General features: G+C 36.0%; 1 long non-coding RNA gene across 1 annotated transcript; it reads right to left on the bottom strand.

Moving 5' to 3' along the window:
- Positions 1–637: 637 nt before the first annotated feature.
- On the bottom strand, positions 638–1,276 carry LOC135149315 (uncharacterized). The gene is made up of 2 exons (XR_010287720.1): positions 996–1,276; positions 638–943 (listed from the first exon to the last, which is right to left on the bottom strand). It is a non-coding gene; the product is annotated as an uncharacterized LOC135149315 (long non-coding RNA).
- Positions 1,277–15,029: the final 13,753 nt, after the last annotated feature.

A 15,029-nucleotide genomic window follows, 5' to 3' on the forward strand; every position in this document is an offset into this window, starting at 1 on the left:
TACAAATTAGTAATTTCTATAGTTAAAAATAGTGATAATTAAAAAATTGATCAGAGACGGTTTTTAGTTTGTAGGCTAATTTGGTTTGTATTGAAGTAATACTATATATATATATATATATGTGTGTGTGTGTGTAAGTACTTACAAAATAAAATAACACATCACCAAAAAATTAAAAAAATATCGAAATACATACCTTGCATCTCAATTACCTTCATATGAAGGTTGTAAAATATTTGATCGAGGATCCACAGAGTCACTTCTATGGTCCTTGAGGAGATTTGTATAAAAGGAGAAGTATCTTCAAAGTTAAATCTCCTCTAATATTATATCCTTTCAAAATACCAGATAAAATTAAAATGAATTATAGGAAAATTAGTTCAAAATTATAATTATAAGGAAATTTTATGGAAAAAATGTTGCTTTCTAAAATAACCCACAATTGATACAAGGTGCATCTCTACTAACAAAACATAATTTGATTTCTAAGATCATATGATCTAAGAATGAAATTAAAGCTATTACAGATCAAATCAAGTAGATTACACACACATAGAGTATAATTTAACATAAAATAACATCAGCATGTAAAACTGAAACAACCCGGGTCAAATCCCGAGTCTTTTTCGAAAATCGGGTCAAGTCCCGAAATCCGAATCCGAAAATAAGCCCAAATATACTGGCCCAATTGCAACAACTTGGGTAATCCACAAGCCCACCACAGGCCCCCAAAAGATCATGATTTGTTGGTACAATTGGTAGTAGTACTTATGCTTATAAACTGAACTAAAGTCCACACACTTCTCGATGTGGGACTGGGGTGTTACAAACTCTCCCACTTAAATTCCTGACGTCCTCGTCAGGCCGAAACGGATAGCCCATAGGCCCAGATCGAACCTCTCTAGCCATTGTGGGATAATACCGGCTGGCTTCGTGTCCCCGCCTCCGGATCTCTGTCCATTGCGGGATAATACCACCAGCCTTCGTGTCCCCACCTCCGGCAACTTGACGAATCAAGCTTTCGAGAGCCTGCTCTGAATACCATATGAAACAACCCGGGTCAAATCCCGAGTCTTTTTCGAAAATCGGGTCAAGTCCCGAAATCCGAATCCGAAAATAAGCCCAAATATACTGGCCCAATTGCAACAACTTGGGTAATCCACAAGCCCACCACAGGCCCCCAAAAGATCATGATTTGTTGGTACAATTGGTAGTAGTACTTATGCTTATAAACTGAACTAAAGTCCACACACTTCTCGATGTGGGACTGGGGTGTTACAAAAACATAGAGTAATGAGTACTTACATGTATACCCAAAATATATACATTGAGGGTAAAAGAAATTCAAGATGAGCCCTAAGATTATGATTAAGATTAAGTGAGCTAAATTAAGAGGCCGGGAAGAGAAGAGGCGGCGTTGTGTTATGCCAGTTTTGAACTAAGATGACTAGGGTTTTTGTCAATGAGTCGGCCAAGGTTGAAATTATTTGATTGGTGTATGGGCTTGATGGGCTCTTGTTTAAATTTTGGTAAAGTGTATTTTTACTTAAACTCAAACTTGTATAACCCAACACCTAAAATGTATATTAATTAGTTGGTTAAGATTGAAATTATAGGCGGGATCTTGGTTACATTTAAATTCACACACATGGGACATACGTTTGTTTGAATTCTCGTAAACAGGTACGGCATAAATTGGACTCCCTGAAAGTGAAAACAATGAATTGTTAAATAAACTTACGTTTTTAAAAGGACCTTTATTTTCACTTAGGACCCAATCCCAAAGTTTATATCTACTAAATTGAGGAGTTTGTATTTAAATAGTTGTATTTATTAATTGTTATTATATTTAAATTAAAAATCTATATATCTAGATATTTGTAGTTGAATAACTTAAATTTTACAAAAATATTTTTGCTAAGATACAAATTCATTAACAATCACTTTAAAGTAAATTTACCCAAACACATACATTATGTAAAATTAATAACTTAATTATATGAAAATTATATTTCCTTAAAATTAAAAGTGATTTCTTATACATTAATCAAACACATTGATAAATACTAATGTTTACTAATAATTATTATAAAATTATCAAATAACTTTTTCTTTCTCTTACATCTGTTTCATATATAAAACGTACTATATCAAGTGTTATATATGTTTTTTCTCTTATGTAATATTAATAACTTGCTAACTCGAAAAATCTTGTAGGTTTTAAATTTAATTTTCAATAATATGTATTTCATTTAAGCTACTATTTTGTATATAAAAGACTCTCTTCTTTTCTTATATTTAATAATTTTAAGAGATTAACTGAAAAAGAAATCATAATATCAATAAAATAAAATAATGTTATACTAATCGCGTAACCAATATTGCATTATAGAGAAATAATATACTCCTTGTGTCTTCTCGGTATTCATGGTCAAATTGACCATCTTTGACCATAATCACACCTTAAAGTAGAATATATATACATAAGGAGAAACTACATTATTTGTATCGGTAAGTAACCATATTTATATCCACTTTATATCCTACTTGTGGAGGGTGTTGCAAACGACAAAGTGCATTACACAAATGATCAAAATCTTCTTTTAAATCTTTAATAGTAATAAAGTGTTGTTGCTATTTTTGCACTAAGGACTTAAAATGTTGTAATATTACTTAAATAAAGTGATTTTGAGTTTTGATATGAGTTTGCTCATAAGATATTATGGGATTATATGTCGTGGAATGCACACGACCTTTTAATTATTGTATTGTTCGTGATACTCCCTCCGTCCCTTTTTAGTTGTCACATTTCTATTTTTTAGTCAAATTGACTAAGTTTTGACCAAAGATTATAAGTCAGTCATTCATTATTTTAAAAAACTGAAAATTACATCTTAAAATAAATTAAAAGTTATTTCCGGGGACATATTTTTTTAATTTTGTCAATTGATAAAATATTAATAAATTTCAGTCAGAATTTAGTCAATTTGACCGGCACAAAATCAAATGTGACAACTAAAAAGGGACGCCAGAATATTATTTATTTTGATGAGTTCTTTATGCGCTCAAAGATGGGAATGGGCTAGGGTACAAAATCATATATAATAGATAGGTAATTACCTATCTTCACATCTTTTTCTTTATTTTTTATATATGTGGTAGGGTTCTATATATGTGATCCAACTTTTATTAGATTATACTTAATAATGTGCTTTATATTAGAACTATGATATCAAATGTAATTTATTTATTTTTATAAAAAATTATATGATTCCAAAATTAAAATTAGTAGTCATAATTTATTAAGTTACAATAATGGAAGGAGTGGAACAATAAACCAAAGCAGTGGAACAACAAATCAACCATTTTCCACTAGACAAACAAAAATTTGGCATACTCCTTCCTTTTTAATTTTCTAAGGATCTTCTCCTTTTTCAAATATCTTTGCACATTCTAGGAAACTTGAGATGCCTTTAAAAGCATTTGTCCGCAGATTGCTCCTGATTGTTATGAATGTAGAAAACGTCAACAAGTCTGACCTCGCTAGGAGAGTTCTTGAAGTTATCACAACAAATATTACATGAACTCTTTGCAACACTGTTGGCACAAGATGGATGGAACCTACAAGGAACATGAAAAGCACAATCAACAAAACACGGAAACTTCTATGAAAATTGAAATCACACGGCATGCACGTTTAAGCAAATAATACTTCTTGGTGTTAACTAATTTAAAGTAGAAACGGGCTTATCACACTTTTTATGAAAATATAGAATCTATTCAACATTCAACATAAGTAAATAAAAGAGTTTAATGTACGCACCTCAAGATTCTATTTTTGAAATGGTAGAAATGAAAATAAAGCACATACATTGATACATAAAAGAGCAATTTTTTTTATAATTATGGATACCATACCTTGATTTGCATATGTAACATTGGACATACAAATCAAGTTTGTAAGGTTTCGGCAAATGCACAGCCTGTAATTAAGATTTAAGAATAGGCAAATTAGACACTTTGAAAGGAGTAATATAAACACAAATAACATGTAACTAGGAGTCGCATATCGCTTACCATTTAGCAATCAGCATCTTCGACATCAATCAATTTTTTATTATAAGCATCATACTCAAATCGACTGCAGTAATCAGAATCAGAACGCCGACCATCAATCTCCTTATATCCTTGAAAAGTTCGGACGCTACACTTTCCTAGGATACAATTGAGATTTTTGAGGATCAAAGTGGTTCGATAGAAACAATTCCTTTTTTCGGTGACAGTCTTTCTTCCAAAGGTCAGTGTCCTGGGGCATGTAGTACCATCATAGTTTTACTTTGTTAGCCCTAGATTCTACAATCTGAGCAACATAAGGTGGATCATCCGGATTAGAGGTCTTATTTATTACTAATTATCAGTTTAATCTAATTACTGAATTATACATGGACACACACCACTTTACCTTTGGGTATTTACGGCGGAGAGAAAGACTATCTGATCCCGGGAGAAAGAGGGGACAGGGGTTATGATACTGGTTAAAGGAGCATGATCTTCATTGTTTGCCATATTGCAATGGAATATTACAACTATCTAAAAAGATATCATACTATAATTTCTTATAACTTTTTAGGACGTGAGAAATATCTAAGGTAGTTTGTAATTTTAATCATAGTACGAAGTTCAAATTATACAAAATCTTGAACAAGATTCAATACGTTCGGTTTAAATTAGGTGCAAAATGTCTTAAAAAGACAAATAAAATAAACTGTATTAAAAATATTATTCATAATGTGATTTATATTGTGTTAGATATAATTGATGATTACTAATATTCTTAAAGTCTGTTTTAGAACAGGAATCATCAGAGTTTAATCGGGAAGCTGATCAGAGTTTAGCAAAGTCTGATCAGAGTTTACATAGTCAAGACTCGACAGAGTTTACACGTGGAAAGAGCTCAGAAGCGGATATACTTCAAGGAAGGATAGAAGCGGAGGAGTGATTTGCTGACTATGGAAACTAAACAGAAAACTGGAGCAATCTTTGATTGATAGAATTCATAGCAGATTTATAGGATATCAAATCAGAGATTGATTATGTAACTGTGTCTATATAAACACAGATTAGGGTTACTCTATATGAGTTGAGTTATCGAGTACATCTTTTAGAACCCTAGCAGCTCTTAGTGATACAATATAAATCACTAAGAGAGTTTTTGTAACCATCAAAGCTTTGTGAATATAAGAGTTTATTGATTACAATTTCTTATACTGTCTTACTGTGTTACAGATTGTGGTCACTATATCATATTATATAGTGAGTTTATAGGACCTAACAAGTGGTATCAGAGCCAGCTCTGTTAAGATTACTACAGTGAGATCTTAAACACAATCATGTCTGAAAAATCACAAGCTTCATCCTTTAGAGTTCCAATCCTTAAGGCATCTGAATATCCAGTCTGGAAAGAAAGAATGATCATATTCTTAGACTCTGTTGATCCAGAATACCTTGACAGGATTTATGATGGACCACATATGCCCACCAAGCTCTCTGTTGGGATTGCAGATGAACCTCAAAAGATGGTTCCAAAGGAAAAGAAAGATTATACTCCAGAGGACATCTCATCTATCAGTAAAGATGCAAAAGTGAAACATCTGTTGCACAGTGCCCTTGATAATGCAATGTCTAATAGGGTGATTGGGTGCAAAACTGCCAAACAAATCTGGGATGCTCTGGAAACCAGATGTCAAGGAACTCAGGCCATTAAGAAAAACAGAAAAACAATCCTTACACAGGAGTATGAGCACTTTGACTCAAAATCTGGTGAGTCTCTGACAGATCTGTATGACAGATTTGTCAAACTGTTGAATGACTTATCTCTGGTGGACAAGGAATATGATCTTGAAGACTCAAACCTCAAATTCCTTCTAGCTCTTCCTGAAAAATGGGATTTGAAAGTCACTACAATAAGAGACAATCTTGATCTTGGAGAAATGTCTCTTGATGATGTTTATGGAAGACTGAAGACTCATGAACTTGAGATGGAGCAAAGGAGCAAAAGACATGGAGGAAAATCAAAGTCTGTTGCTCTGAAAGCTCAAGAGGAAGCTGCTAAGAGCAAGGGAAAAGCTCATGTCACAAAGTCTGACATTGAGTCATCAAACTCTGATGACTCAAACTCTGATGTTCCCTCAGACTCTGAAGAAAGTGATGATGAGATGATGCAGTTAGCAGCATTGATGGTGAAAAGCTTCAAGAAGTTGGCCTACAAAAAGTTCAACAAAGGCAAAAGTTTTTCAAGGAAAGACAGAAACTCTGACAGAGTTTATGACAAGAAGAACTTTAAGAAGAATGAGGGCAAAGAAGGGAAAGCTGGAAAAGCTGACAAGTATACCTGTTTCAACTGTGGTGAAAAGGGACACTTTGCATCTGAATGCAAGAAAGCCAAGAAGGAAAAAGAAAAAGCCTTTATCACCAAGAAAGGAAACTGGACAGATACATCTGATTCAGAAGAAGAAGTCAATTATGCTCTGATGGCAAACACTGACAACAACTCTGAATCTCCTGCTAAGGTACCTCATTCTACTCTTGCCTTTGATACTGAAGATATAACTGAGTTAAGATTGTTTCTTAAAACTTTACATATCAGCTTTAGAGATCAGACTTTAGAAAATGAAAGATTAAAATCTGAAACTCTGAGTGTAAAGAAAAGGAATGATTTTCTAGAAAAAGAATTAGTTCAGATGTTGGAAGTTCAGAAAGAAAGAGATGATGCTGTCATTGTCAAAGATGAATTATTAAAGAGGTATGCATCTCTTCAATCAGAACTTGCTAAGGAAAGGGAGATCATAAAAACATGGACTAATTCAGGCAAAACTACTCAAGATATCTTAGGTAGTGGAAACTGGAAGAAAGGACTAGGTTACACTGATAACTCTGAAGCTGAGTCATCAAAAACAGAGTTTGTCAAAACTCAAAAACCTAAGGTTAAACCTGTAAAATTTGTTGTTGAATCCTCTAAGTCTAATCAGAGTAGACCAAAATCAGAGATTAACAACAATTTAAAATCTGATAAGCCCAAACAGGTTAACATAGGACTGATGACTCAGAAACAGCTTAAACATAAGCTTAAAGAGGTAAAGTCTGATGACAAAAACAAAGAGCCTAGGAAAAATAGAAATGGCAAAATTGGTATAGACAAGAGTAATAACTACATGCCTGTTCCAAATGCACCTAGGAAGACATGCCATAACTGTGGTAATACTAATCATCTTGCTAATTTTTGCAGGAAGAACAAGGACATTAACTCTTTACCTACAAAGTCTGGAGTTAGAAAAAGTAGTATTAGATATAAACCACAAGATCCATGTTTTCATTGTGGTAGTTTATGGCATTCTATTTATACTTGCAAAGAATATCATAGTTTGTATTATGATTATTATCAATTGAAACCTTCTTTAAAGGTTAATAACAACTCTGCAAGTACAAACTCTGTTTCTAGTACAAACTCTGTTGCAAAGTCTATTAGCTCAAACTCTGATAATAATAATTCCGCTGCAAAAGCTAACAAACTTAATAAGGCCAAGGGATCCAAGCAAGTCTGGGTCCTTAAAACTAACAATTAGTGGTCTTTGTGATTGCAGGGCAACAGGAAGAATATTCTAGTCTTGGACAGTGGATGTTCAGGACACATGACTGGAAATAAGGCCCTGCTGTCAGAGTTTGTGGAGAAGGCTGGCCCAAGTGTTTCTTATGGAGATGGCAACATAGGAAGAACTCTGGGATATGGCAATATCAATCTAGGAAATGTCATCATATCAAATGTAGCTCTTGTTCAAGGGCTAAAACACAATTTACTCTCTGTCAGTCAGATCTGTGACAGAGGATATCATGTTGATTTCTATGAAGAACACAGTGAGATAGTAAACAAGTCAACAGGCAAAGTGGCAGTAACTGCTCACAGACATGGGAATATTTATGAAATCCACTTGCCTACAAACTCTGAAGGAAAAGCAATTTGCTTGTCTACAAGGATCTCTGCAGAAGAAAGTTGGAAATGGCATAAGAAGCTCTCACACCTGAATTTCAACTCCATAAATGAGCTTATAAAGAAAAAACTTGTGAGAGGACTCCCTGAATCACTACTTACATCTGATGGATTATGTGATTCATGTCAAAAAGCCAAGCAGAGAAAGACATCTTTCAAGAGTAAGACTGAATTCCCAATAAACAAACCATATCATCTTCTACATGTTGATCTATTTGGACCAGTCAATGTACCATCCATTGCAAGGAAGAAATATGCTCTTGTCATTGTTGATGAGTATACCAGATACACTTGGGTGTATTTTCTTCACTCTAAAGATGAAACAGCCTTGCATCTGATGGATCATGTGAAACAACTGGATCATGGATCTGAAGACAAAGTGAAGATCATTAGAAGTGATAATGGAACAGAGTTCAGAAATTCAACAATGGAAGAGTTCTGCAAAGAAAGAGGTGTAGTGCAACAATTCTCTGCACCTGGTACACCACAGCAAAATGGTGTAGTTGAAAGGAAAAACAGGACTCTTATAGAAGCTGCCAGAACTATGCTTGATGAGGCTAAATTGCCTACTTATTTCTGGGCAGAAGCTGTTCAAACAGCTTGTTTCACTCAAAATGCAACCTTGATTAATAAGCATGGCAAGACCCCATATGAGATGGTGAAGAAAAAGAAGCCAAATCTGAAGTATTTTCATATATTTGGGTGCAAATGCTTTGTATTGAAGACTCATCCAGAACAGCTTACAAAGTTTGATCTAAAAGCTGATGAAGGTATTTTTGTAGGTTATCCTCTGATAACAAAGGCCTTCAGAGTCTATAATCTGAGAACCAAGGTGATCATGGAATCCATACATGTGTCATTTGATGACAAAAGAATCATGGGCTTAGCAGATATGGATGATCATGAAGAACTGCATTTTGAAAATGAAGAAACATTCTCTGATTCAACAAACTCTGATGAACAGTCAAACTCTGACTGTGACCAAAATACAGCAAACTCTGGTGCAACTTTACAAGTTAATAATGATGAAGCAACTGCTGAGGGGGAGCATCAGAATGTTTCAGGCTCCACCCAAGATTCATCAGAGAATGCTGACTCAAACTCATCAGAGAATACTGATTCAAACTCTGATAGCACAAATTTAGGGGGAGCTACAGAGAATAATCAACAGAATCAAGAGAGCATGGATCAAGGGGGAGGATCCAATGATGAAAATGGTCAACTTCCACATGCTAGGAAGTGGACAAAATCTCACACACCTGATTTAATAATTGGCAATCCAGAAGCAGGTGTGCAAACAAGGACAGCTACAGCAAATGAGTGTTTACATCATTGCTTTCTGTCACAAACTGAACCAAAGAAAGTGGAGGAAGCTCTTCAAGATGCTGACTGGATACAAGCAATGCAAGAAGAGCTGAATGAGTTTGAGAGAAACAAAGTATGGACCCTAGTACCAAGACCTAAAGATAGATCCATAGTTGGTGCAAAATGGGTGTTCAGAAACAAAACTGACAGTGAGGGTGTCATCACAAGGAATAAAGCAAGACTTGTAGCAAAAGGGTATTCACAACAGGAAGGTATTGATTATGATGAGACATTTGCTCCAGTTGCAAGATTGGAGGCAATCAGAATCTTTCTGGCCTATGCTGCTCACAAGAAATTCAAGGTATTTCAGATGGATGTCAAAAGTGCTTTTCTAAATGGGAAACTGGATGAGGAAGTATATGTTGAACAACCTCCAGGATTTGTGGATCCAAAACATCCAGACTATGTCTACAGGTTGGACAAAGCACTTTATGGACTAAAGCAGGCTCCAAGGGCATGGTATGAAACTCTGGCTCAATTTCTTCTTGAAAGTGGATTTACTAGAGGTACCATAGATAAAACCCTGTTTTATTTGAATCATGGTAATGATCTGCTTTTAGTTCAAATCTATGTTGATGATATTATTTTTGGCTCCACTAATGCTAAACTATGTCAAAGATTTGCCAAGCTCATGCAGTCTAGGTACCAAATGAGCATGATGGGGGAACTCAGCTATTTTCTAGGTTTACAAGTTAAACAGACTGAAGATGGGATTTTTATAAATCAAGCCAAGTATACCAGAAATCTGTTGAAGAAATTTGGTATGCAAGACAGTTCAGCTGCAACTACTCCTATGGCAACAGCAACCAAACTAGACAAAGATACTGGTGCATAAGTGGATATCACAAACTATAGAGGAATGATTGGATCTTTGCTTTATCTGACTGCAAGTAGACCAGACATCATGTATGCCACATGTCTATGTGCAAGATTTCAGGCAGATCCAAGAGAACCTCATCTGATTGCAGTAAAGAGGATATTCAGATATCTCAAGGGAACCACATCATTGGGATTATGGTATCCTAGAGAATCAGATTTTAGTCTAATTGGATACTCTGATGCAGATTTTGCAGGTTGCAAAATTGACAGGAAAAGCACAAGTGGGAGTTGTCAATTTCTGGGTGGAAGACTTGTTTCTTGGTATAGCAAGAAGCAAAAGTCCATTTCAACATCAACAGCAGAGTCAGAGTATATAGCTGCAGGCAGTTGTTGTGCTCAAATTCTTTGGATGAAGAACCAACTGTTGGACTATGGGTTATCCTTTTCTAAAATTCCTATTTATTGTGATAACCAAAGTGCTATTGCTATGACAGGAAACCCTGTTCAACATTCTCTGACAAAGCACATCAGTATAAGATATCATTTTATAAGGGAGCATGTGGAGGAAGGAACCATTGAACTTCACTTTGTTCCTACTGATCAGCAGCTAGCAGATATATTCACCAAACCACTAAGTGAAGCAACCTTTACTAGGCTGGTGAATGAGCTAGGAATGATATCAGGAACTGAGTAAACATACTGGTCAGATCTTTCAAATTTCAATTGTCAAATTACCATATGTATTGCTCACAAAAATTGCCTTGACATACTCTGATTGTTAAAATCTGATGACATTCTCTGATGGTATACTCTGTGTGCTATACTCTGATGATATTCTCTGATCGTTATTCTCTGACGATATTCTCTGATGTTTCTAAACTCTGAATCTTGATTAATAATCTCATTTTTATTTCTCTGAGAAAACTAACCTGTGAAGATACTATGAAGCATGATATGAATTAGTAATCATGAATCTCAGTTCAGTTCTTTAATCTTGATCTCAATTTTGTGCTACTATTTTACACTATATGCATGTTGATATTATTGAGACTCTATTACTTCACATATCTTAATTATAAGTGAGACTGACTAATTTGCATTCTCTCTCAGAAAATTAGACAGTGTTTATAAACTCTGATGCTATATAAATACCCCTGCAAACAAGCATAGTACTCCTTTGAGATCTTAGATGGCTATATGACAGTGACTGGAAAGACCCAAACACTTACTGGTATTAAGTAAATGCCAAGATTTTACAATCTATGGTGACCAGTCACAATCTCTGATTACTGGAGAAATACTGTTGCAAAATAAAATTTAAAGGTCGTGATTCATTTACACTGAAAAGCGTCCTTGATGGAAAAAAAAAAAAAAAAAAGGGGTTAGGTTATTTCATAAATTTCTTCATCAGAGTATGCCAATTGTCTATGTCTTGAGAGTTTAAATAAATTATTCCTGTCTACCTTATAATTACGAAATTGTGAAATTCTCTAGTCTCTGTTTTAATATGTTAAATCACACACATTATTGCACAAGCACATTATTGAGCTATGGATTTTATGACAAACTCTGATTCACTGATGAATATTCTGAAAATGATGTCTTTATTCTGAGGTACTTAGGAATTTATTTTCTTTGATGTAAATCTCAGAGTTTAAAATTCGAGAAATTTGACCTTGATTTTCAAAACTCTTATACATTTCAGGAGTTCAAAATATTCAGAGAATATGAAAGGAGTATTTCAAACGGGTGTATTGTTAGTGGGTTTTCTCGAAAAACATTTTAATAGGAGAACGTGTAATCAGCATTTATAACTGCACGATTTTACTGCGCTCATAATGATTACTTTCTTTTCTCCATGCCACTAACTCTCATCCACCAGTTAAAATCTGACAAGTGTCCATGTGAACAAAGAGACATGCGTGAACAGCTACACAAAATCTGAAGGGTTTATCACATCAGATTTTATTGCTCATTATTCTCTTATACACTCAATCAACACACACTCTCTTCACAAACTCTTACTCTCTTCTCTCTGAAATTCAAATCCTCTCACACACATTTTCTCAAACACTTTTCTCTACTCACAATCTCTGTTACAATGGCAACTACTACATTCACCCATGCAGGTGTGGACTTTGTTCCCAACAACTACACAGCCATTCTTGACACTACTGAAGCCCCAAGAGATTATCATCCCTTCCAGCGCTTCTTGGCACAGAGTGCTCTGGCCACAGCCCTTACAGCTCCTGCCAGACTCTCTGGAAGTCAGATTATAAATTTTTGGAGGACGGGTCATTATGATAATGGTGGTACCAATGGATCTCCATCCATTGTATTCTCTTACGAAGGAGAGGAGTATGCTGTCACTCCAGCCACAGTTCGTAAAGCTCTTAACCTACCTGAACATTCAAATTACATCACAAATGGCGATGCAAATCTAAGAGTCATGATGACTGACTTGGGCTACTATGACTCTCTGGACAAATTGGGCCAACTGAAGCGTCCTGGACTCAGGAAGGAGTGGAGTTTCTTCTTTGATTGCATAACAAGGGCCTTCCAGAAGAAATCTACCAACTGGGATGCAATACCCATGGACATGCTACAAATTGGGTATTCTCTGATCTACTCTACTAATTTCGATTATGGTAGATTAGTTATTAGAAATATTGGTGAAAGAATGAATGAAAATCGTCAAGTTGTCTATTTTTCTCGCTTTTGCCAATTATTATTCAATGCATCTGTTGGTGAGGTAGCTTTTGATGATGAGATCAAATCTTTTAAGCTACATAAAAGGGCTTTCAAAGATCTCATCTCTAAAGATGAAAAGAGGCCAGTTCTCAGGTCGTTACAAGTTCCAGCTCAAATTAGAGATAGACTGAACATGCCTGCAGCAAATCAACAGTCTCCAGTCCCTTCTCAAGCACCCAGAACTTCTGCATCCAAGTCCAAGAGGGCTGCAAAGTCTGATGCAGCCCCGTCCACTGCCAAAAGAACAAGAACCTCTGTTGCTACACAAGTTCTGAAAGCAAACTCTGAAGTACCAACAAACACTGATGAGCCAGTAAACTCTGAGGCTCACTTAAACTCTGATGCTCCAAACTCTGAGATCCCGGTAAACACTGAAGCTGCTACTCCTCAAAAGCAGAAGAAAAGAAGAAGACTTGTTGCAGCATATGAATATGATGATCTTGAATCTGCACAAGATGTAAACTCTGAACCTACTCCTACACCAGCCTCTGAACCTGTTCAAGCCAGTCCTCAGAAGCCAGCCATATTCAAATTAAGGGCTCAAAAGCCTGCAAGAGCAAAAGTTCCAGTCACTGACATAACAGATTTCACTCTTGAGGAAGAGCAAGCATCATCCACCACTCTACCAGAATCTTCTCAAGCTCTGATGGTACTTCCTCTTCAGGCTGTTCCAATCTCTGATGGTGCTACAGCATCTTCTACCTCATCTGAAGTAGATGAAGAAATTATTTGTAAGGAGCAAGCTACAGCTGAAACTGAAACAGCAATGTCTGATCCCAAATCTCCCATATCTGATCATGGAACTAAAACTCCAATTCCTCAATCTCCAGTGAAGATTCCTCAATCTCCAATGAAGATTCCTGAGGGTGCCATAGTTCATGACACAGCTCCAGAAAACTACAGGTCTGATGTAGTTGATGAATCTGACCAAGTAGCCTTGGAAGCTCTACAGTCTCTTGCTCAGACTGGTGAAGAATCTATCAAATCACAGTCTGAAGCTCAAGAAAAATCTGCTCAAGACACTGTGGAGAAAGTTGCTGATCCTGTTCCTCATGATGAAAAAGCAAACTCTGATACTGAGGATGATGACAGTTCAGATACTGACAAGGATGAGGATGATGGAGTCCCTCTGACACAACAAAAGTGGGAGTCTACTAGCCAGTATAATGCCAGGCTACAAACTCTGAATACAGACTCTGAGCCACTTCCCAGGGATCTTCAGGTTGATCCTCCAAATGAGGTCTGGGATAAACTCTGGTTGAGCCACCAACATTCTCTGGAGCCAACTAAAGCTGAAGAATTCCTATCTATGGCAGAGAATAAAATTTCAAACTCTGATGTTATGTCAAGCCTCAAAGGCACAATTCTCTATCTGAAGACATTTCATCCTGCTCATGCCCAGACATCTAAATCAATAGATGGTCTAAGAACAGAGATGGCAAATGTCAAGGAGACAAATGAACTGGAAAAGAAAAGGACCATGCTACCTCTGAAAGAAAATGTACAGAAGCTGGTGACTGCCAATGAATCTCTGGACAAGAGGATGACCATGATTGAATCTTCTCAAGAAAAGATGTCCAAACAGCTTGAAGCCATCCAATCATCACTTTCTCTAATCACATCCATACTGATTCCTGATGAGGATGATGTCAAAAAGGGGGAGAGAGTAGCTCAAGTCAAATGCAAGTCTACTACTCAAACTCTGAAGAGAAAGAAGAAGGATGATGATGATGATGCTGATGATTTCACAAAGCACAAGAGATTTCAAGCAAGGACTGGTGGAAGAGTTTCAAACTCTGACAGTCAAAAACAATCTAAGCAAAGCACAAAGTCTGCTCCAACACATAATGTCACATCTGGATCAAAGCACAGACCAGTGGCTGGATCAGATAAACCATTGACTGATGAAGAGCTTGCTAGATTGGTTTTTGAACAAGAAAATCCAGAAGCAAATTTGGATTTGGAGTTGATTGCTGCAGAGGAAGCTGAGCTGAAAAAGGAACATATTGAAGCCATAAACTCTGGAAAGATCCAAAAGCCTGCAAAGTCA

This window comes from Daucus carota, chromosome 9, assembly GCF_001625215.2.
Source record: "Daucus carota subsp. sativus chromosome 9, DH1 v3.0, whole genome shotgun sequence".
In the NCBI taxonomy this organism is placed as follows: Eukaryota; Viridiplantae; Streptophyta; class Magnoliopsida; order Apiales; family Apiaceae; genus Daucus; species Daucus carota.